A 24278-nucleotide genomic window follows, 5' to 3' on the forward strand; every position below is an offset into this window, starting at 1 on the left:
GTAGACAAATTAGGAATATTTCAAATAAGACAAAGTTCTATGGAATTCTCAAATCTAGAGTTTCTAAGTGGTTTTTCTATAACAAAATTAAAGTTATATGGTTTGTCAAAAATTCTCCTAAAACTATTTATCAATAGTAGGATGCAATTCAATTATGAATTTAGCCTGCTCTAGGAATTATTATTTATCAATTATCGTAAAAGCAGCTTCAGAATAAAAATATTTTATAAGATGGCTTTACAACACACACAGATACACACACACACATATACACACCACAAAACCTGTAGTCATAAGCCTGGTGAAATTTCAAACTTCTAAGAATATAAAGTCTAGAAAACTTTCAGGATGGTAGCAGTGGGGACCTGTTAGGGGTCAGATTGACATCAGACTTCCTAAATACAGCACTAGATGCTAGAAGATATCTGTGCAATTAAAAGTTCTGATGCACAATTATTTTGAAAGTAAAATTCCAAACTGTAGAATGAAATTTTTTTAGGTATGTAAACACTATGAAATTTAAAAGCCACAAACATTTTCTTAATTTAGGGAAAGTATTACTTCAAGAAGAAAAGTGCATCCAAGAAAGGGGCAGCCTTGGAATTGCAAGACTAAGCAGCTAGAAAAGAAACCAGTATAATACAACATCTCTTTAACATCTCAGGTAATTCTTAATGCATGATTCATTAAAGTTATAAAAGTGGACGTGAGACAGGAAAATGGGGTCAGGAGGCAGGGAACAGAAGGCCAAATCACATTTCGGTTATAACAAGAAATATCCTCTCCATAAGGTATATGCCATAAATTACTTTGTAACTTTACTTCATGCCCTCCATTTACATAGGACACACTGAAGTAACCAATAGAATCCTCTAGAGGGGACTTAAACTCTCAAAAATTCTGTAAGGAGGCCTTTGAGCACCAATGCTTGGGCCTGCTCCCACGCAGTGGAGTATACTTTCATTTTCAATAAATCCTGTCATTCCTTCCTTGCTTTGTTTGTGTGTTCTGTCCAATTCTTTGTTCCAGATGCCAAGAACCTGGACATCCTCCACTGTTAACAGAAGTATATAACATAAATATATCACAAAGATTTCTGATTATTTTGAAAATATGAAAGCCAGGATTCAAATGAAATAATGCCAAATGCCTATGTTCTAGGGCAGTGCTCCCCAACCTTTTTGACACCAGAGACCAGTTTCATGGAAGACCATTTTTCCAGGGGCAGGATAAAGAGGATTTAGAAATAGAAGTAATTAACTGTAATATTTGTCTTTCATAGTGAACTAGAACTTAGTATATCACAAACAAAGAACAGTCTTTAAAAACAAAACCCTGATCATATCTTAAGCAAAACAGAAAATGTCAACACATTTCAAAATGAAGAAATTATACAAGGGTACATTCTTGGTCCATAAAGTTGAAAGAAACCAAAATTTAGCTATAAAATGATGACACTACTTGAAAATTTAAAAAGAAAAGGAAAAACAAGCCTAATATGAACTCTCAGAATACAGAGTAAATGAAAATTAAGATTATGAGCATATTATTTCATATGGGATTTAGCCATAGCTATCTTTAAAGAAAAATTTAGGCCGGGTGCGGTGGCTCACGCCTGTAATCCCAGTGCTTTGAGAGGCCAAGGTGGGAGGATCATGAGGTCAGGAGTTCGAGACCAGCCTGGCCAATATGGTAAAACCCCATCTCTACTAAAAATATAAAAATTAGCCGGGCATGGTGGTATGTGCCTGCAGTTCCAGTTACTCGGGAGGCTGAGGCAGAAGAACTGCTTGAACCCGGGAGGCAGAAGTTGCAGTGAGCTGAGACTGCACCACTGCACTCCAGCCTGGGCGACAGAGTGAGACTCCGTCTAAAAGAAACAAAAAAGAAAAGAAAAATTTAGAGCTTGAAATGTATTAAATTCATTAGAACCTGCGATTTAAAATAAATAAATGAAATGCTTCAAAATAGAATACAAATCAAAATGCATCAAAATAATTTATAATGAAAAAACAGAAGTAAGAAAATTGAGAAGAGATAAAAGTTTAATTAATAAAACCAAAAACAGTTTCTTAGGTCAAGTCTAGAAGGAGGAGACAAGCCTTTAGCAAGAATGATTATGAAAAATGAGAGACAGAGAAAAATACAAGGAGTTACTAAAGTTAGAAAGTTGAGCACATCTATGAATCAATACATCTAAAAATCTTAAACAAAATGGATGGTTTGCTAGAAAGAAAGATAATCAAAATTAACTCAAGAAATGGTAGAAAACCTAAGTAGAATATGTCCACTGAAGAAATGTCAATTATAAGATAGATCTAACCCTTCAAAACGGCATCTAAACCCAAATGAATTTAGAGGCAACTTCTATCAAAATTACACAGCATTATTATAATATTTAAGGAATAGAGCACTACTTTTTCATTTACAAGGCCCAGAAAACAGGTGGAAAAACTCTCTAGCTCATTATAAATAGCCTATTAACAAACCTAAAAGAGATAACAAAAAAAAGCCCAAATAGCAAATTAAATTTAGCAGTAGTATAAAAAAATATCATGACAACTACAATAAAGAGGATAATAGAGAACACTAAGAAATATAATCCTTTCTTTTTTCTGTTTCTCTCTCACAAATCTTACACAAACACAAATAAAATTAATTGTACATATACAGTGATACTCCTCTGCCTGGAATGCCTTTTTTTGTTTTTGAAACGGAGCCTCACTCTGCTGGAGTGCAGTGGCGCCATCTTGGCTCACTGCAACCTCCACTTCCTGAGTTCAAGCTATTTTCTCACCTCAGCCTCCTGAGCAGCTGGGACTCCAGGTGGTCACCACCACACCTGGCTACCATTTCACCCCTTCAGCCACCCAAAGTGCTGGCATTACAGGCGTGAGCCATCGCACTCAGCTGTCTGGAATGCTTTTTCCAACCCTTTCATTCTTCAGGTCTTAGCTTATGTTTTACTTTCTCAGAGGATACTATCAATGATGTTTCTCTCCTTATCTTTCTACCACACTATCCACTTTATTTCCTCCATAATACTACCACAGCCTGAAATTATCTTGTTCTTGGATACTTGCTTATTATTTCTTCTCCATAAAAAAAATGAACCTTTCAGACTTAGTGCTAACACCAGTGTTTGACATAGTTCCTGACACAATACAATAACCAAATAAGTATCTGCTGAGTAAATATTAAAAATAGAACACATTATGACTAACATTAATGCAATCACCACATTGAGGTATTACAGGTAAAAAAGAATATGCATCATCTCAACAAAAGTACATGATTAAAGACAATATCCATTTTCATAAAAATACTTATTAAGCTAAAAAGAAAACTTTTATTCTTTATAAAGTATTCTGGGGCTGGGCGCAGTGGCTCACACCTGTAATTCCAGCACTTTGGGAGGCCTAGGCTGGCAGATCATCTGAGGTCAGGAGTTCGAGACCAGCCTGGCCAACACGGCGAAACCTTGTCTCTACTAAAAGTACAAAAATCATCCAGGAGTTGTGGCACGTGCCTGTAATCCCAGCTACTCGGGAGGCTGAGGCAGGAGAATCACTTGAACCAGGGAGGCGGAGGCTGCAGTGAGCTGAGATTGTGCCACTGCACCTCAGCCTGGGTGACAGAATGAGATTCCGTCTCAATAAATAAATAAATAAATAAATAAAGTATTCTACTAGAAATCTAAGATATATATTATTGTAGAAGTTTAAAACTCAGAAGCATCCCATTTAAATCAGGAACAAGATGCCCAAATCAAAACTAGTAATGAACAGTTCTGGAAACCCAACCAATGCAGTAAGACCAGAAGAACAAAACAAATGCCTTCAAAAACAAACCTCTAAGGGTATAAACACATGCAGAAAAAGGAAATGACAAAATGCTATCATTTGCAGAATATACAGTCATCCTTCCAGAAACTTCAAGAGAAGCAACTGAAAACTAAGTAAATGGTAAGATCAGCATAAAAATCAATAGCCTTCCTACATACCAGCAATAACCCATGAGAAAACAAAATGTAAAATGGAAGAAAAAATGTAATTCACAACAACAAAAACGAAAACATATCCAGGAATACACCTAACAAGAAAAGTGTTGAAGACCTACATGAAGAAAACTGTAAAACTTTACTAAAGAACAACAACAAAAAAAAACCAAACAAAAGAACAACCACCTGAAGAAATGGAGAGGCATACCATGTTCCTGGATGGGAAGATTCAATAGTGTAAAGATGTCAATTTTCCCCAAATTAATCTGTAAATTCAATGCACTTCCAATCAAAATCCCAAAGGGATTTTTAATGGAACTCGACATGTTGATTCTAAAGTTCATCTGGAAGAGAAAATACACAAGAATTGCCAAAAAAAATTTGTTGAAAAAGACAATGGGGAGGGATGGCCTACCAGATGTCAAATATAATATAAAATGACAATAACTAAAACAGTGGAGTACTGAATCCAGAACATATATATCTGGGACTTACGAAGTGTGATAAAGGTTAAGATTTCAAGTCAGTAGGAAAAAGACATACTGCTCAACAAACTATTTTGGGAGAACAGCTATGAAGCTGGAAAAAACAGGCCCCTACCAAAATAATTATATATATATATATCTCTCTCCAGATGTAAAGTAAAATCTATTAGAAACATAAATAAAACTAAATAAGTAGTAGAAGAAAATATAAGAGATTATGTTGCTATAATTTTGTAGACAAGAAAGCTTTTCTGGAAAGACACAAAACCTTGAAACTAGGAAACAAAAGACTAATAAATATGGACAGTATGAGAATAAAAATTTGAAGATGACATAAAATAAAAAAACTGACAGACTAGGAGAAAATATTACAAAATATAATGTACATATTAAAAACTGGGTTACAAAGAAGTTTTTAAATTTTAGTAAGAAAAAGACAAACACCACAATGGGCAAAATGTTATAGAGTAGGCGATTCTTAAGATAAATACAAATGTCCAATTTCACTGGGAATCAGGTATTATAAATTAAAATAAAATATTTATCATCCACTGATAGATAATATCTAATATTTTCAAGGATAATTTTTCAGAATCTAAAATAAACATTTAAAAATACAATTTTCTTTCTAGGAATTTAGGATAAAATGCTTGTACATGTAAGCAACAAACTATGTATATGGATGTTCTTTACATTATTGATTATAACAAGAAAGACTATAAATAACCCATATATTCATCAATACAATGGTTAAATAAACTATATATGGAATAATAGCTAACTTAAGAATAAAGCAGATTTACACATAAAGGCCTAAACCACAACTATTTGTGCTGTTCATTTTGTCCCATCACATCTCATCTCTTTTGCTTACATTATTTATCTTCATGAACTTATTAATAGTGACATTTCCCCCCAATTTACTGTCTTCCTCTCACTTGAATATAAGTTCACTAAAGCACCTATTTTGTTCCTTGCTCTATCCCCTGTATCTAGAATAGTGCCTTAAACATTACCTACTTAAAAATATTAACCAAATGGATACATTAATATCAATGCAGAATGATCTCCACATTAAGTTAGGTGGAAAAAAGCAGGCTGAAGCAAAAACAAAACAAAACAAAAACATGGTATGTATCTATTTAAGTTGATTTAAAAAGCAAAATAAAACATATACACATGTGGAAGAATGTACACAAAAAATTTCAAGATGGATAAACTCAAGTTATTAACAGCGGTAATCAAGGGATGAAATCAAAGAGAATTGTACCTTTTTACTTACTCCATACCCTTCTATATTGCTTACTTTAAAAAAAAAAAATGCAGTTTTCTATTGTGATTTTTAGCAAACAATTAATGAGAAAAAACAACTTCTTTAGACTTTCAAACAAAAATATAAAGAATCACCCAGCTATTTCCACAGTTCTAGAATAAATTCTGAAAGAGCTATCATAACAATCTGTATTATCTTGAGATATATAGGATTAACTTGCTGGTACATGTACCTCATCTGAAAGTATGCATATGCAACCTCATTCTTTTTAAATGAAAGAAAAAGTTTTGGCAACAAAATCAAATATTGTAAGAATTAGTTAAAGCAACTGCTTGTTTTCTCAAGATAAGTAAAATCAGGAACATACTATGTTCTCTTTATTCTTTTTCCTTCTGCATGAGATAAACTTTTTGTGAAAATCAGGTTTACTGAAGTATACTTTAGAGTAAAATTTACCCTTTTTTCACTAGCATTTGGTATCTTCTGGCTTTTCCCCACTTTGTAGTTTTATTCTGCTTTTCCCTAATGGCTAATGAATGGTGTTGAACACCTTTATCTTGTGTTTATTTGCCATCAGCAAATCTTCAATAAAGTATCTGTTAAAATCTTTTCTTGGCTGGGTACCTGAGACTCACACCTGCAATCCGAGCACTTTGGGAGGCCAAGGTGGGCAGATTGCTTGAGCCTAGGAGTTCCACAACAGCCCTGGGCAACGTGGCAAAATCCCATCTCCACAAAAAATACAAAAATTAGCCAGGTGTGGTGGTGCACACCTGTGGTCCCAACTATTCAGGGGGCTGGGGCAGGAGGATCCTTTGAGCCCAGGAGGTTGAGGCTGCAGTGACTCATGATTGCAACACTGCACTCTAGCCTGGGTGACAGAGTGAAACCTTATCTCAAAAACAAAACAAAACAAAACAAAAAAATCACCTTTTTATTGGGTTTTCTCAATATCGATTTGTGAGAATTCTTAATATATACCAAACAAGTCCTTTATCAAACACGTGGCTTGCAAATATTTTCTGCAAGCTGGTGGTTTGTCTTTTTATTTTCTTTTTAGTATTTTCTGAAGAAGAAAAGTTTTTAATTTCAATGAAATCCAAATTATCGGGGGTTATTTTATGTTTGTGGTTTTTTGCCACATATAAAACACTTCTATCTAATCCAAAGTCACAGATTTTCTATGTTCTCTTCTAGAAGTTGTACTGTTTTAGCTTTTATATTGAAGCTTACGATTAATGTCAGGATAATTTTTGCATATAGTGTCAAGGAATAGGTTGAAGTTCCAAAACATAGGTTGACAGTCAAACGTTTTAGCATCATTTGTTGAGAAGACTATATTTTCTCTATTGAACTCCTTGGCATCTCTGTCAAAAGTCAATAGTTCATGTATTATGAATCTTCCCTAGACTCTCTACTCTGATCCATTAATATATGTGCCACACTGTTTTGATTAGCTTCATAATAAATCTCGAAATTCTTCAACTTAGTTCTTGCTTTTCAAAACCGTTTTGGTTATTATAGGGCCTTTTTAATATAGATATCAAAAAGCTTGTAAATTAAAAAAAGGAGAGGATCTGATGGGATTTTTATTGGGATTGCATTGATACTCCATTTTGGGGGGAATTGACATTTAACAGTATTGAGTTTTAAAAATACATGGAAATATATATACTATACATTGTAGTATATATATATCATACACTGTAATAGAGCTGAAACATCTGGCTATCAACCTATTGCTTGGGACTTTAACCTACTCCTTCTATCATAGGCAAAAATTAACCTGAAATAAATCATAGGCCTAGATACTACATATTTTTTCATGTATTTAGGTCATCTTTGATTTCTCACATTAATTTTTTTTTTTTTTTTTAGTTTTTAAGCACATAAACTACATACATACTTTATTAGATTTATGCCTAAGTGTTTCATGTTTTTTGGTGCGATTAGAATTGGTGCTTTTTTAAAATTTCATTTTCCAAACGTTCATTTCTAATATATAGGAATAGAACACCTTGCTAAACTCACTGATTAATTATTGTAACTCTCTTATATTTCTACTTTGCTAAGAATTTTTTGTTATCAGTGGATGATGAATTTTGTCAGGTTCCTTTTCTGTATCTACTGTGATTATAAAATAATCTTTTTTCTTGAGTGTGCTGATAGTGAATTACACTGATCAATGAGTAAATGTTAAACAATTTAAACCAACTTTATATTCCTAGGATATACACCATTTGGTCATGAGCTATCGTATCTACGTATTATTCGACTGTTTCTTAATATTCTATTAGGATTTTTTATCTATGTTCATGATATATATTGGTTTTAATTTTCTTTTCTTATAATATCTTTGTTCGGTCTTGGTATCAGGGTAATGCTAGTCTCATAATTTGAGTGGAGATGCAATCCCTCATCATATATTTTCTGTAAAAGTTTGTGAAGAATTAGTATTATTTTTCCCTTTAACATATCATGTAATTTGTGCACGAAGTCATGTAGACTTAAGAGTTTAATTTGCTGAAGATTTTTTTTTCTTTGAAACAGAGTCTCACTCTGTCACCAGGCTGGAGTGCAGTGGTGCAATCTCGGCCCACTGCAACCTCTGCCTCCCGGGTTTAAGCAATTCTCCTGCCTCAGCCTCCCGAGTAGCTGGGATTACAGGTGCATACCACCACGCCCCGCTAATTTTTGCATTTTTAGTAGAGATGGGGTTTTGCCATGTTGGCCAGGTTGGTCTCAATCTCCTGACCTCGGGATCCGCCCACCTTGGCGTCCCAAAGTGCTGGGATTACAGGCATAAGCCACCCCGCCCAGCCTGCTGAAGAATTTTTAATGCGAAATACGATTTTTCTAACCGATATTAGTCCCTGGTAGCCTTTTAGTGTATATGGGTGGGATGGGAAGCGATATTACATTTTTCACTGCCAGTGTTAATAATTTGTGTGTTCTCTCCCTCTATCAGTATGATTAGAGCTTTATCAGATTTAATGATTCTTTCGAAGAACCATGTTTTTCTGTTTTTTTGTTTTTTGTGTTTTTTTAGAGATGGAGTCGCGCTCTGTAGCCCAGGCTGGAGTGCAGTGGCACAATCTCAGCTCACTGCAGCCTCTGCCTCCCAGGTTCAAGCGAGTCTTCTGCCTCAGTCTCCCGAGTAGCTGGGATTACAGGTGCCCGCCACTATGCCCAGCTAATTTTTGTATTTTTAGTAGAGATGGTTTTTGCCATGTTGGTCAGACTGATCTCGAACTCCTGACCTCAAGTGACCTGCACACCTCCGCCTCCCAAAGTGCTGGGATTACAGGCATGAGCCACTGCACCTGGCCGTAGTTTCTGTTGCTTTTAATTTCATTGATTTTGTTATCTTATTCTTTCTTCCATTCTGCCTGCTTTGGTTCAATTTGCTCTTCTAGTTTCTTAAGGTGGAAATTATATATCACTGATTTGAAAACTTTCTTCTTTTCTAACCTAAGCTTTAATTGTATACCACAAATTCTGATATATTTCATTTAATTCAAATGATATGTACCATATATATACGTATATGTTTATATACACATATGTATATATTTACACAAACACACATACTTATGTCTGATTTTAAGTGAGCAAGGATCTAGTGTCCTAATGTTACTTCTGTTTACCATTGTTTGACAAGCTAAGAGCATTCTTTTCTGTTTGATCTCATCCAAATATTGAAAGTTATCCATTCAGCAAATATTTTATTGAGCACCTACAGTGTTCTTGGACGTTGAATTACATAAGTGATCAAAATAGATAATAATCTTTGCTATCTTAGCTCATTGCAAAGACTAGCTTTTGATCTAAGTGAAATGGGAGCCGATGGACAGTTTTGAACAAAAGAATTATAAAATCTGATTTACATTTTAAAGGGAATTAGAATACTTAAGAAATCTGATTTCATTATTTGAGCTTTATTAAGTTTTAGGGAATATATACATATGTATGTGTATGTGTGTATATGTATATAATTAAGACAAAATCCCTTATTTCATTTGGTTAATGATAGTCTGCTAGTCATTCAGAATCCAGGACACATTCTGAGTAGGACCTCTGAGCCACCAACTTCCTACCAATCACTCTAAAATGAGCAGCTCTGAAACAGCTGTTAGATCTTGTGAGTGCACTCCCCAGCTACAAGAAGGGCTCTTGTAGTAGAAGGTAAAAAAGGAGTTACTATGCCAACAACATTGAAGTCTTATATTCCTACAGCCATATAGAGAATACTGTCTGCATTATGAAAATCAAGGCTTATGTGATGTTTATAGCAATACAGGTAACTGTGCTATCCTGCAATAAATGCAATCTGATAAACCTCCCAATCTACAAAACATCACATTAAAATAATATAGTTTAGGGAGAAAACAGAACTGGGGGCATTCTACTCAATACTTACACAACTCTGTAGTCAGAACTCTGAGAGAAAGAAACCGCAGTTGTAATACAAATACTAGCACACTTAAGACATATTAAATTCCAAGTCTTCACTTTTAAAAGAAGAGAATCCTGTAAAAAGCACTTTCAAGGCCAGGTGCCGTGGCTCATGCCTGTAATCCTTGCACTTTGGGAAGCTGCAGTGGGAGGGTAAGCTTAAGGCCAGAAGTCTGAGACTAGCTTGAGCAACACAGCAAGATCCACCTCTATTAAAAAAAAAAAATTTAATCAGCCGGGCATACTGGCATGCTCCTATAGTCCCCGCTACTCAGGGGGCTGTGCCCAGGAGTTCAAGGGTGCAATGAGCTGTGATCAACCACTAACTCCAGGCTGGGCAACACAGCAAGAGCCTATCACAAAAAACAAAAACAAAAACGTACTTTCAAGAGAGAACACTGAGCTAAACTGAAGAAATTCAAGTAAATGAACATTGTATTAAATATATGTTTTTGGCTTGTTGTATTCAACTACGTTAGTATACTTTATATTCAGTTGATTTCATTTGGTGCTACAAAACCTATAAATATTCAGGAAAACTGTGTATAAATGACTGTAACTTCAGATTTAAAACACCATCATTCCTCTAACTTCAGAGTCTCCATACATACAATCTAAAAACTTTTTAAAAAAATTATGTCAGGAAAATAGGTATATACTAGAATTGTCCCAAGCAAATTAAAACGTGGCTACTCCATCTACCTGCTAATTGTCTACAAGTATTCACATTATAGAAACATTAAATACAGAATAGTTTTACTAAAATATCACAGACTTTGACCCATTATGAAAAATAGGTCATGATGAAAAATAATCATGATTTAATTGGCAATATAAATATTTAAGACTATACAATGAGACTTTAAAATTATCCAAACAAATTTAGTTTCTCAATGAAAATGAAAAATTTGGTATATTGCAAAGTATAATGAGCAAATTTGAATACCCATTGGCTCTGTGTTTCACTTGATAAAGAGATTATATAAGGATAGGTCTACTTGACACTCAAAAGCTCAAAAATCTCCAAGAAATTTGGGTAAGTTGTCTATATGGTATGCTGGCAAAATGAATGAAATATGTATATGCAAAATTTCATCCAAAACCCATATTTTTGTAGAAAGAAAAAGAAAAATTAAATGTTAATAGTCATATGACTCAACATTAATACTTCAAGAATTCTTAGTATAGACGGTCTAGTATGAGAGCAAAAAGAAAAAAATTAAAAGAGAACTTACTCTTACTACACTACAGCTTTGCCCAAAGTCACAAAGGAGATTAAATCAAAATTATAAATATTCCTTTCATTGGACATCTGGCCCCCACCACAGATCTCAACAAAATCAAAGCTATCCTTTCCCCTAATGATACTCAAAGATATTCTCCATGAATTGTATGATAAACTAGATGAGCTCAAACAAAATAATTACAAATGTCAGGAATTGTGAAGGCTAAATATTCTGGGTAAGGAAGGTGACGTAAAAACTTGTAACATATAAAAAGATATTCAAGAGTTTGAAGAGTATAGCATCAAAAACTTAAACTACTCTTTGGGAATAAATTCAAGAGAAAACTGTCTACAGTACGCTAAAATTCTAAAAATTTTCCCACTCTTCCCAATACATCTCATTCTAGTCATGGGCTCAAATTATGCCTCAAGATTATAAAGAGAAGACATCAGCAATCATGTTACTGTTATAAAAGTCATCTCCAAGCGTGCCCTGAGCCTTTCTTCATGGCTAATCAGAACTGCTACCCTAATAGGCTGCAAAAAAATATAGTTTGGCTGTGTGTGTGTGTGTGTGTGTGTATGTGTATGTGTGCTGGGAGGAGAGAAGAGGAAAACAAGGAAAGTAAAAGAAGAAAAAAGGAGGAAAAAAAAACCCAGCCAGAAAGACAAAGAGAAAGTCGAGGTGCCAAGCACCTCTTTCATTCATCAACCTCCCTTGCTGGGAGGAATTTAACTGAGAAAAACATTGTCTCAATTTCCCATTAGTTTATATAGAATACCCCTATTAATTTCATCTTCCCTCAATTGCCTTCAAAACATCAACTGTAGAGGCATACCTCAGAAATTTAACAATTACATTTCCTTCCAGCTGGAATTCATGAAGATCTTCAAATGGCTAGCTTCTTCTCAACATTCAGGTATTTGCTTAAACGTGTCACTCCTAAGCACCTATGAATACCTCCTCCCCTCAGTCATGGTCTCCCCCATCATCCTGGCTTTATTATTTAGTAGTACTAATGACTACATAAAATTGTACTATTTATTTTCTTGTCCCATTGTATATTGTCAGTCTTTCCAACTACAATGAAAGCTCCATATGAGTAATAATTTCATCTGTCTTTTGGTTGTAGTTTGAGCCAAGGACAGTGCAGGACACCTAGAGGGCAGTCAATAAACATTTGTTAAATGAATATTACAATAGTATATGTCCTTTCTGTTATAAAAGTCATCTCCAAGCTGAAACTAGAAAAACATTAAATACTAATAGTGCTCTGATTCTAGCAGAGATTTTCTTATATTTTTTATCCAGCTCAAATTTCATGTGAATTCTGTTTTACAGATACAAGCAGAAAAGGAAACACAGAAGAGCTTTTGTCTCTATAAACACTGATTATGGAACAAAATGGATTTAGATTACAAAATAAAATTATACAGGAGGAAACATTTTGTCTAAATTTCTTAAATATCGAAAAAGTCTACCATGACAGACCATAAATCTCCCCATCTGAAATTTTTTATAAAATACGAGGCAATTCAAATGTCTGCTTCCATTCAGTATTTAGTAAAGAAATCTTTACTCTCTTGGAGAGTTCTCAGGCACATTGCTTTAAATCCTCTTTGTCTCAGAACAGTGGTTTCTCTACTTTAGTTGCACACTAGAATTCTCAAAAAATAAATAAAAATTGTCATCGGGGTACACACTTATAGTCCCAGGTACTTGGGAGGTGGAGGCAGGAGGATCATTTAAGCCCAAAAGTGCAAGACAAGCCTGAGTAACACAGTAAGATCCCATCTCTTTAAAACAACAACAACAAAACTAAGCCTGGACCATGTTCTCAGATACTACGATTTAATAGTTTTGGGGTGTGGCTTGGGCATAGGGATTTTTTATAGCTCCCCAGGTGATACTAATACCAGGTCAAGGTTAAACCACTGCTTAAAAGATTAAAATTAATAACTCCATTATGAAAGTAGTTTATTATATAAGATTAAAATAACCTATCTTGACTGAAAGGCATTTAGTCATTCTAAATGCCATTAGTTTTTGTTGATATTAAAAAACTGCCAATTTATAAGTCACATAAAAGAATCAGAATTCTTCTTTCCCGTCCTTTCTCTCAGTTATTAAACAAATGCTGATCAAAAAACCTGTAATTTCTCAACACTGTGCTAGGCACTGAAGAACCAGATCCCTATACTCTTGTAATCAGTCATTCCCCTCCACCTTTCAGATGCCACCACCTCAATCACCACTATGTTCACTCTTCCCTTTCCAACAAAGGCTGAACTTAGATACCCAGAATAAAAAAGGTATAGCCTTATGAATTAATCACCTGCTTAAACGGTATGGGGAGGGGGGTTCTTAATCTCATCACAATACTGCTGCATGTATTACAATATGAATTTTAAAATAAATTCTATCAAGATTAAATAAAATGCCACATAGAGTAGTATTACCTGAAGTCCAGGAGAACAAAAGACATAAAAAAGTCACAAAGAATAAGAAAAGACACATTTATTTAAAATGTATGCAAAAAAATCCCAAACCAAAAAATGTAAATAGTCAGAAAAAAAAAAAAAGTCTATCACACTTGACAAAGACTCACATCAATATATAAAAATTCTCTAGAAAAATAAAATCATATCTGATTAGCAAAATGGCTAAAGGATATCTATAAACTTTTTCTACTACAGGGAAATTGGAAATAACCCCATTATCCAACAACACAAATGTACAGTAAGTTATATTCCCAAGCTAGAATATTATGTAATCACCAAAATAATGATTTCCAGAAAAATTAATGAAATTGAAAAAAAAAACTACAAGAAAATGTAAACAGTGCGTGAGGAAGAAAAGCAAGAAACAAATATTTTTAAATAATACAGTCCCAATATATTAAAAATGTGCATATATCTGTATTTGCACAGAGAATAAACTGAAAGGTAATATATCAAAATATAACACCATTCATTTTTCTAACACAGGCTTATAACTTTCTTTGAACCTTTTTATGTTTTCAAAGTTTTCTGTGAGATTTTGTAAATAAGTTTTCCATCTCATTCCTAAAGAGCTAACAATACAGTAATTGCTATTAGGAATAACCTAAAACAGTTTATTTTAAATTGCCTTAAAATGTATTCACTTTTCTAAACATAAGCAGATTGGAACAATTTTCAGGATTTCTCACAAAAAATGTTTAGGTTTCCTTAAGACGTACTGGGAAACATAAACATATGAGATGCTGCTATACAAACATGGACTCTATCTGGCAGTCATCTGTGGCAAAAGCATCTACAATGGCACTGCGCTGACACTGTTTCTATTGAGTACATATTACACAAAATGAAACGACTTCACAACTAAACAGAAAGAGCTACAAAGACTAAGATGTGGCACTTTATTAGCCATGAAAGATTTTTCACTGCAAATTTGCCACAGCACAGTAGGTCTATTTTAGCATAATTCTCTTCACCAATTAGTAGTTCAAATACAGTACCATGTGGCTTATAGACACAACAGAGCAACTGGGACTTGGGTAGACTTCCCACCTCTTTTCAGACAATGAACAACAGGCATAAAAGAGTATGACCACTGAAAAGAAACAATGAAGTCAGTCCTACTTCTTCCCATCTTTCTGTCAAACCTAGCAGTATTTACCAAACCCAGGGCAGGAACGGGATTAAAAAAAAAAAAAGACACAGAACTGAAGTCTTACTTAGTTCGGGGGAAAAAGATCAGAGTTTAGAGAAACTAATGCAGCTAAAACGTGGGGGCAGAAAACCAGAGAGGGAGAATTGGGAAAAGAACTATTGAGGACCTGTAAACTAAACAATTATAGAAGCTCCAAAAGGTTGATGGAGAAACATCAAAATCCAACCAGCCAGAGGAGAGAGATTTCATTGATTACATAGGTATTTAGCAGAAAATCCAGAAAGGCTACACATACCAGTAGGGCTATTCTAACTTTAAAGTACAGACTACTAGAAAGATGATTTAACAAGGCTTCACAACAAACTTTAAAAGGATAAAGCTGATGTTCAAGTAACCTTACAGCCAAATATAAATACTCTTTAAAAGAGGACAATACAATCCAGACATTCAACAATATAATATCACAATGTCCAGCATCTAATAAAAATTAGTAGACTTGCAAAGGAGCAAGAAAATGTGTCTCATAATTAGGAGGGAAAAAGGTAAGTAGAAACAGATGTAGAATTAGCAAGCAATAACTTTAAGACAGTCCTTTTGCATGTGCTCAAAGATTTAAAGAAAATGTGAAATGATGAGAAAAATGAAGTCTACAAAACTAAAAGATCAAATAGAATTTCTAGAGCTGAAAAATACAATATTTGAAATAAAAATTCACTGGATGATCTGTGACAGTTAATTCAGATATTGCATAAAAAAAGATCAGTGAACATAAAGATAGCAGTAGAATTTATAATAGCAAATATAAATAACAAAACTATAGGCTTATCTCCTCTGGCTGGTTAGATCTTGATTTTTCTCAACCAGTCCTGTAGAGTTTCTATGATTGCTTAGTTTACAGCTCCCCCACACTTCTTTTCCCAGTTTTCTGCCCCTATTTTCTAGCTGCCTCAGTTTCTCCAAACCCTCATCTTTGTGTCTTGAACTAAATTATAATAGCAAATGGCAAAACTAAAGAATAAAGAGAAAAACAGCTGAAAAACGATGTACAGAGGCAATGTTATTTTTAGGACAATATCAAAATATCTAAAAACATGTAATTGGAATTCCAGAAAGAGAGGAGGAGGGTAGAAAACACATTTAAAGAAATAATGTCTGAAAATTCTCAAAACTGGATAGAAAAACCTAACCTTACAAATCCAATATGTTCCACAATCTTCAAGAAAAACATGAAGAAACGTGCACCAAGGCACATCACAATGAAACTACTAAAAATCAACAATGAAAAAACTTCTGGGGGGAAAAAAACATCATGTGCACAGAAAGGAAGATAAGAATGACTGCTGACTTCTTATTCAAAAGAAGGAAAACCAGAAAATACAGGAAAAAGACCTTTAAAGTGCTAAAAGAAAAACAATCTTGGCCGGGCGCGGTGGCTCATGCCTGTAATCCCAGCACTTTGGGAGGCAGAACCGGGCAGATCAAGAGGTCAGGTCTATCCTGGTTAACAAGGTAAAACCCCATTTCTACTAAAACTACAAAAACAAAATTAGCCAGGCATGGTGGTGGGCGCCTGTAGTCCCAGCTACTCAGGAGGCTGAGGCAGGAGAATGGCGTGAACCCGGGAGGCGGAGCTTGCAGTGAGCTGAGATCGGGCCACTGCACTCCAGCCTGGGCGACAGAGCGAGACTCCGTCTCAAAAAAAAAAAAAAAAAAAAAAAAAAAGAAGGAAAGAAAGGCCGGGCGCGGTGGCTCAAGCCTGTAATCCCAGCACTTTGGGAGGCCGAGACGGGCAGATCACGAGGTCAGGAGATGGAGACCATCCTGGCTAACATGGTGAAACCCCGTCTCTACTAAAAAATACAAAAAACTAGCCGGGCGAGGTGGCGGGCGCCTGTAGTCCCAGCTACTCGGGAGGCTGAGGCAGGCAGGAGAATGGCGTGAACCCGGGAGGCGGAGCTTGCAGTGAGCTGAGATCGGGCCACTGCACTCCAGCCTGGGCGACAGAGCGAGACTCCGTCTCAAAAAAAAGAAGGAAAGAAAAACATTCTTTCAACAAAGTTTTCAATATGCAGTAAAAATATGCTTCAAAAATATGGGAAAATAGATATTCTCAAACAAAATCTGAAGGCATTTGTTGCCAGCAGACAAGCACTATAAAAAATCTTTTTAAATTATTCAAGTGGATAGAAAATGATACCTAATAAAACTGGATCCACCCAAAATAATAAAGAGCACCAGAAATGGCATAAAATGGGTATCTTGTTTTTCCTCATTTAAGAAAATATCTTTAAATAATAACCATCTATTCTGGCGGTTCACAACATAGGTAGAAATAAGATATATGACAATATTCAGACCAGAGACATAAGAGAAGGAATGAAATATACTATTGTAAGGCTCTTAATATTGTTGGGAAAGTGGTATTATATGTGACAACAATAATTAGCTAACACATACATATTACAAGCACTAGAACAATCACAAATAAAATAATAATAACAGGTAATACACCAATAAAAGGGACAAAAAGGAATATTAAAAATACAAAAGACTCACAAAATACCTTTTTTGTGAGTAAAAATACTCACAAAAGAATGGCCAAACCAATCTTCAGCAAAAAGCACAAAGCTGAATGCATCACACTACCTGATTTCAAAATATACTACAAAGCAGTCTAGGCAGAGTGGCTCATGCTTATAATCCCAGCACTTTGGGAGGCCAAGGTGGGAGGATAGCTTGAAGCTAGGAGTTCAAAACCAGCCTGGGTAAGAAAGCAAGACACCACCTCTACAAAAAAAAAAAAAGTTAAAGAATTAAAATTTAGCCAAGTGTGGTGGCACACAGCCTATAGTTGTAGCTACTCAGAAGGCTGAGGTGAGAGGTTCGCTTGTGCCCAGGCTACAGTGAGCCATGGTCATGCCACTGCACTCCAGCCTGGGTGACAGGGTGAGACCCTGTTTCTAAAAAGACTTTTAGCAAAATAAAAAGTTTAAAAAACAAAGCAATAATAACCACAACTGCATAACACTAGCATAAAAACACAGATCAATGGAACAGAATAAAGAACCCAGAAATCAATCTACCCATTTTACAGTCAATTGATTTTTGACAAAGATGCCAAGAACACAATGTGAAAAGAACAGTAATTTCAATAAGTAGTGCTGGGAAAACTAGACACTCACATGCAAAAAAGTGCAATTACATCCTATCTCACAAGAAATACAAAACTCAACTCAAAAATGGATTAAAGACTTAATCATAAATACTGAAACTGCAAAACTACTAGAAGAAAATATAGGAGAAAAGCTCCTTGACACTGGTTGGGCAATGAATTTTTAGATATGACTCCAAAAGCTCAAGTAACAAAAGCAAAAATAGATGAATGGGATTACATCAAGCTAACAAGCTTTTATACAGCCAAGGAAAAAAATCAACAGAATGAGGAGATAAATCTATGAAATGGGAGAAAATATTTTTAAACATACATCTGATAAGGGGTTAATGCCGAAAACACACAAAAATCTTAGTGGCAAGAAAACAACCTGATTTAAAAAAAAAAAAAAAAAAAAATGGGTTAAGGACCTGAATAGACATTTCTCCAAAGAAAACATACACATGGCCAATGGATGTGGAAAAAATGCTCAACATCACTAATAATCAGGGAAATGCAAATTGAGACCACAGTGAGACACTACCATTCAGGGGTTAGAACAGCTATGAAGAAAAAGACAAAAGATAGCAAGCATTGGTAGGATGTGGAGAAAAGGAAACACTTGTACACTGTTAGTAGGAAGGTAAATAAATATAGCCATTATGGAAAACAATATAGAGGTTTCTGAAAAAATTGAAAATAGAACTACCATATCATCCAGCAATCCCACTTCTGGGTACATATTCAAAGAAAATGAAATCAGTCAAGCTGAAGGAATATCTGCACTCCCACCCATGTTTACTGCACCATTGTTCACAACCGCCAAGATTCGGAATAAACTGAGTATCTATCAATGGATGAACGGATAAGAAAAATGTGGCATATATATACAATGGAACAGAAAGAGACAGACAGAGAGAGAGAGAGAGAGAGAGAGAGAGTGTGAGTCAGGGAGGGAAAGACAGAAAGAAATCTTATCTCTTGGAAAGACATGGAGGAACCTGGAGAACACTATGCTCAATGAAACTAGCCAGGCACAGAAATGCAAACACTGCATGATATCACTTATATGTAGAATTTAAAACCGTTGAATTCACCGAAGCAGTGAGCAAAATGGTGGTTACCAGGGATTGAGAGGGAAGGTGAGGGATCAGGAGGGTGGGCCAGAAAGATGTTGGTCAAAGGATTGAAAATTTCAGTTAAGAAGAACAAGTTCAAGAGATGTATTTACAACATGGTAACTAGAGTTAATAACAATGTACTGTATACTTGAAAATTGCTAAGAGAGTAGATTTTTTTTTTCCCCCAAGACAGAGTTTCATTCTTAGCCCCAGGCTGGAGTGAAGTGGCGTGATCTCGGCTCACTGCAGCCTCCGGCCCCCAGGTTCAAGCGATTCTCCAACCTCAGCCTCCCGAATAGCTGGGATTACAGGCACCTGCCACCACACCTGGCTAAGTTTTGTAATTTTAGTAGGGGCAGGGTTTTGCCATGTTGGCCAGGCTCATTTTGAACTCCTGACCTCAGGCGATCCACCCACCTCAGCCTCCCAAAGTGCTAGGATTACAGGCATGAGCCACTGTGCCCGGCCAAGAGAATAGATTTTTAAGTGATCTCACTACTAATAAATATAAGCATATGAGGTAATACATAGTTAATTAGTTCAATGTAGCCATTTCACAATGTATACATATTTCAAATATGTTGTATACCAAAAATATATACAATATTTGTCGATTTAAATAAAAGTACAGTCAGATTAAAGATATATGAAAAACAAAAAACCTCAACCAAATAAAAGGCATGAACAAAGGGAAAAAACAAGCAATAACAAATGAGAGAAGTGAGAAACAATTAGCAAGAGGGTGGAATGAAATATAAAATATTGCAAATTATACTAAATGAAAATGGACTAAATATACTAATTAAAGGGCGGATATTGACAGTTTGTATAAAAACGCAAGAGCTATCGACATGCTGTCCACAAGAAACACACATTAAATATAAAGACTGAGATATTTATATTAAAATATAAGTTAAAAGAATGGAGAAAGATATACCATGCAAACATTAGTCATAGAAATGCTGGTAGAGCTATTATTAGTATCACATACTGTACATTTCAGCAAAACAAAGAATATTAACAAAGCCAAAGAGAAATATTTTGAAACAGTAAAAGGATTAATTCAGCAAGAAGACATAGTAACTCTAAATGTTTCTGTACCTCATGAGGAAGCTCCAAAATACATAAAGCAAAAACTGACAAATCGGAAAGGAAGAATGGGACTCTCAATAATTATATTTTGGAGATTTCAACATTTGTCTCTCAGATTTGACAAAACAAGTAGACAGAAAAATCAGTAAGGATATAAAAAAAAACTTGAACATTATTAATCAGCTTAATTTATTGGACATTTATGGAACATTCAACACAACAACTTCAGAGAATATATTCTTTTCTAATGCCCATAAAAAAATTCATTCAACAAAACAAACCATATTTTGGGGCATAAAACAAGCTTCAATACATTTTTAAAAACTAAAATTAAGAGTACAGTATATTCTCTGACCACACATAATTAAATGGGAAGCCTATAATATGCCTACGTATTTAGAAATGAAATAACCAACTTTTAAATAACCCAAAGAGCCTTTCCCCAAAAGGGTTCCTTATATGAACCACAGATGGCCAAAAATAATTTGAGTGACTACTTTCTCATTTCTCCCAAAAATGTTATATAAATAGTACCATAATACAACACAAGCACAGGAGAGAACAGAGTGACTAACAGCCTTAGGCATTAGAGATCAATTCTCCAAGGAAACCCCAGTTAAGACAGGCAGAATGAGCCAAAGAAATCCAAGGGAAATTAGAAAACATTTAGAGCTAAATGCTAATAAAAATACAACATATCAACATTTGTAGTATACAGCTAATGCAGTGCATAGAGGGAAATTTATAGTGTTTAATATTGGTAGTAGAAAAGAAGATTATAAATAATAACCTAAGCTTCCACATAAAACTAGAAAGAGACAAATTGAATTCAAAAAAGGGAAAAAATAAGAGCAGAAATCAATTAAACAAAAAATGGACAAAATAGGCTGGGCACGGTGGCTCATGCCTGCAATCCCAGCACTTCCGGGGGCAGGTAGATCACCAAGGTCAGGAGTTCGAGATCAGCATGACCAACATGGCGAAACCCCCTCTCTACTAAAACATACAAAAATTAGCTGGGCATGGTGGTGTGCACCTATAATCCCAGCTACTCAGGAGGCTGAGACAGGAGAATTACTTGAACCTGGAAGGTGGAGGTTGCAGTGAGCCAAGATTGTGCCACTGCACTCCAGCCTGGGTGACAGAACAAGACTCTGGGTAAAAAAAAAACAAAAGAAGAACAAAATATAAAATAATCAGTGACATAAAATGAAAATCAACTGAAAATTTATTGAAAAGAGAAGAGAATTCATCTTAGTTATTTCCTTGTGAAATACAAGAATTTAGGCCAGCACCGTGGCTCACGCCTGTAATATCAGCACTTTGGGAGGCCGAGGCAGGTGGATCACCTGAGGTCTGGAGTTCAAGACCAGCCTGGCCAACATTGTGAAACCCCGTTTCCCATCTCTACTAAAAATACAAAAAAAAAAAAAATTAGCACAGCATGGTGGCATGTGCATGTAATTCCAGCTACTCAGGAGGCGGAGACAGGAAAATTGCTTGAACCTGTGAGGCGGAGGTTGCAGTGAGCTGAGATTGCACCACTGCACTCCAGCTTGGGTGACAGAGCAAGACTCCATTTCAGGGAGGAAAAGAATTTAGAAGAATTTAGAAGCTGAGTGGATAGAATCAAGTCAAATAATATATAATTCAAAGCCAAATTGAGCTTTAGTTTCTCAAACTTGCTTAAGTATGTCACACAAATATACGTTGGTCTTATGATGACAGTGCATAAATTACAAATGCTCAACATAGGACAATGACTACGCAAGTGGCAACAGGACAGATTCAAGGTTAGAACTAGGTAAGGATAAACACTAGTTAGATGAATAAGGTCAAGAAGTGACAAAGTCTGTGTGAAATCAAAGAGTTAGGCTGGCAGCAATATTCAAACACTGAGTTCAGGGTAAATACCTGGACAACCTGCAGCAAGCAAAAGAAATCATGATTAAGTAGGCAATAATATCAAAACTGAGAGAAAGAGGCTAAATGACAAAAGCTCAGGACAGCCAAGAATCCAGACGGCACAGAACACCAAAAACACTTCAACACTGAACCTAACACTATTTCTTACCTCAAACAGTTCCTCAAAATGTTAGGGTGCTGGGAGGATATGGAATTTGAGAATGAGAAAGACAGAGATGTACAGATGTTACTGACCTTTCTCTTTCCCAGTGAAAACATTATTTGTTCCAAAGATAATATCAAAAATAAATTGTTGCAAAAATATGGTATACATAAATATTGATACTTACATAAACAAAAGAAGGTATGAAGTAAATCTTAAATGACTCAATTTTACCTCTGTACTAAGAAATTTGAAACCACTTAGTTTTTAAATAAATGAAGATCTACATTATCTGAATTTTATTTTTCATTTTCATAGACTATATAAAATAAGAGAAAAAACTTCTCTTGACCAGATGAAAACCAAAGTGATACCTGTGAAAGAAGGGAAGGACAGAAAAGACACTTTATAGCCTTCAAAATAAAAAAAAATCAAATTTGACAAATATTTCATGTATCTGTTTCACTTACCACTTATTACTCCACAAGCAAAATGTTTTTCTACTTATTTCCATTAATAGCATATCTTTGCACTCACTACTTCATTCAGGAATCCTCAAACTCCTGACTTTCTGAAATTCTGAATGACTAATCTTGGACTGATAATTTTAAAGCAATATTCAAATTCCCACACAGAGTGCCACACGAAGTTTTTCTCCTGCTCTTTAAAATTGCTATATTGTAGTTAAAGGATAGAGTGTCCTACAGGGTGTGTCAAAGAGACTAGAGAAGTTGGTACTATGCGATTAATTAATAAATTTTATAAAACAGTAAAGCATACATTTGAATCAAGCAGACTTGTCTAAATCTTACTTTTACTCCCTTAATGACTGTAAACTTGTAAATTGGGCAATATACAAGCAGTTGTGCAAGTGTGGTCCATAGCATCTATGAGAATCTCCAAGACTCTTAGAGGGTCTGTGAGGTAAAAATTATTTTTAAACAACTAAGATGGTTATTTGCCTGTTCCAGTGTGTTGACACTTGCACTGATGACACAAAAGCAATGGTGGGTAAATCTGCTAGTTTCTTAACATCAATCAAGGCCATGACACCAATCTTGACTAGTTAGTAGTTATCATATTCTTCTCTGCATGCACTCACAATCTTGTATTTAAAAAAAAGAGAGAAAAAGAAAAATCCATTTTCCTTCATGAAGCAGTAAAAAAACATCATTTTTAAAAATTTTCAATCTTATTAAAAATAGTGAGCACTGCCAGGTGCAGTCACTCATGCCTGTAATGCTAGCGCTTTAGGAGGCTGGGACGAGGGGACTGCTTGAAGTCAGGAGTTCAAGACCAACCTGGCCAACAGAGTGAGATATCATCTCTATAAAAAAAAAAAGAAAGAAAGAAAGAAAAGAAAAAAAAAATTTCAATCTTGAGTATATGACTTTGATATTTTGTGTGACAATACAGAAAGAACTTCCACTACATACCAAAGTACAGTAGCTGTCTCAAGAAAAATAGTTGTGCAAATTGCAAATGGTAGCTAACTTTTTTCATAGAATACCATTTTTTCTTAAGGTATACTTATAATTATTCACTTATTTGGCAGACATTTTCTCAAAAACGAATGACATGAGCCTGTCATTTCAAGAAAAACAATTCAAATTATTTTTCATCAACAAAATTCAAACTTTCAAGCAAAATTAGAATTTTGGAGATCTTATATCTGACACGTGACAGCGTACCACTTTTTGACTTTTCTGAGAACACTGATGTTGTTAGAAAATGTGATTTTTTTTTTTTTTTT

At 35.0% G+C, this 24278-nt stretch overlaps 1 protein-coding gene across 4 annotated transcripts in view; it reads right to left on the reverse strand.

Annotated features, from left to right (window-relative positions):
* The window catches only part of ANKRD17 (ankyrin repeat domain 17), a 184657-nt gene that overhangs the window by 115838 nt on the left and 44541 nt on the right, over window positions 1-24278 (reverse strand). The window lies entirely within an intron of this gene.

Source organism: Colobus angolensis, unplaced genomic scaffold, assembly GCF_000951035.1.
Source record: "Colobus angolensis palliatus isolate OR3802 unplaced genomic scaffold, Cang.pa_1.0 Scaffold70, whole genome shotgun sequence".
Lineage (NCBI taxonomy): Eukaryota > Metazoa > Chordata > Mammalia > Primates > Cercopithecidae > Colobus > Colobus angolensis.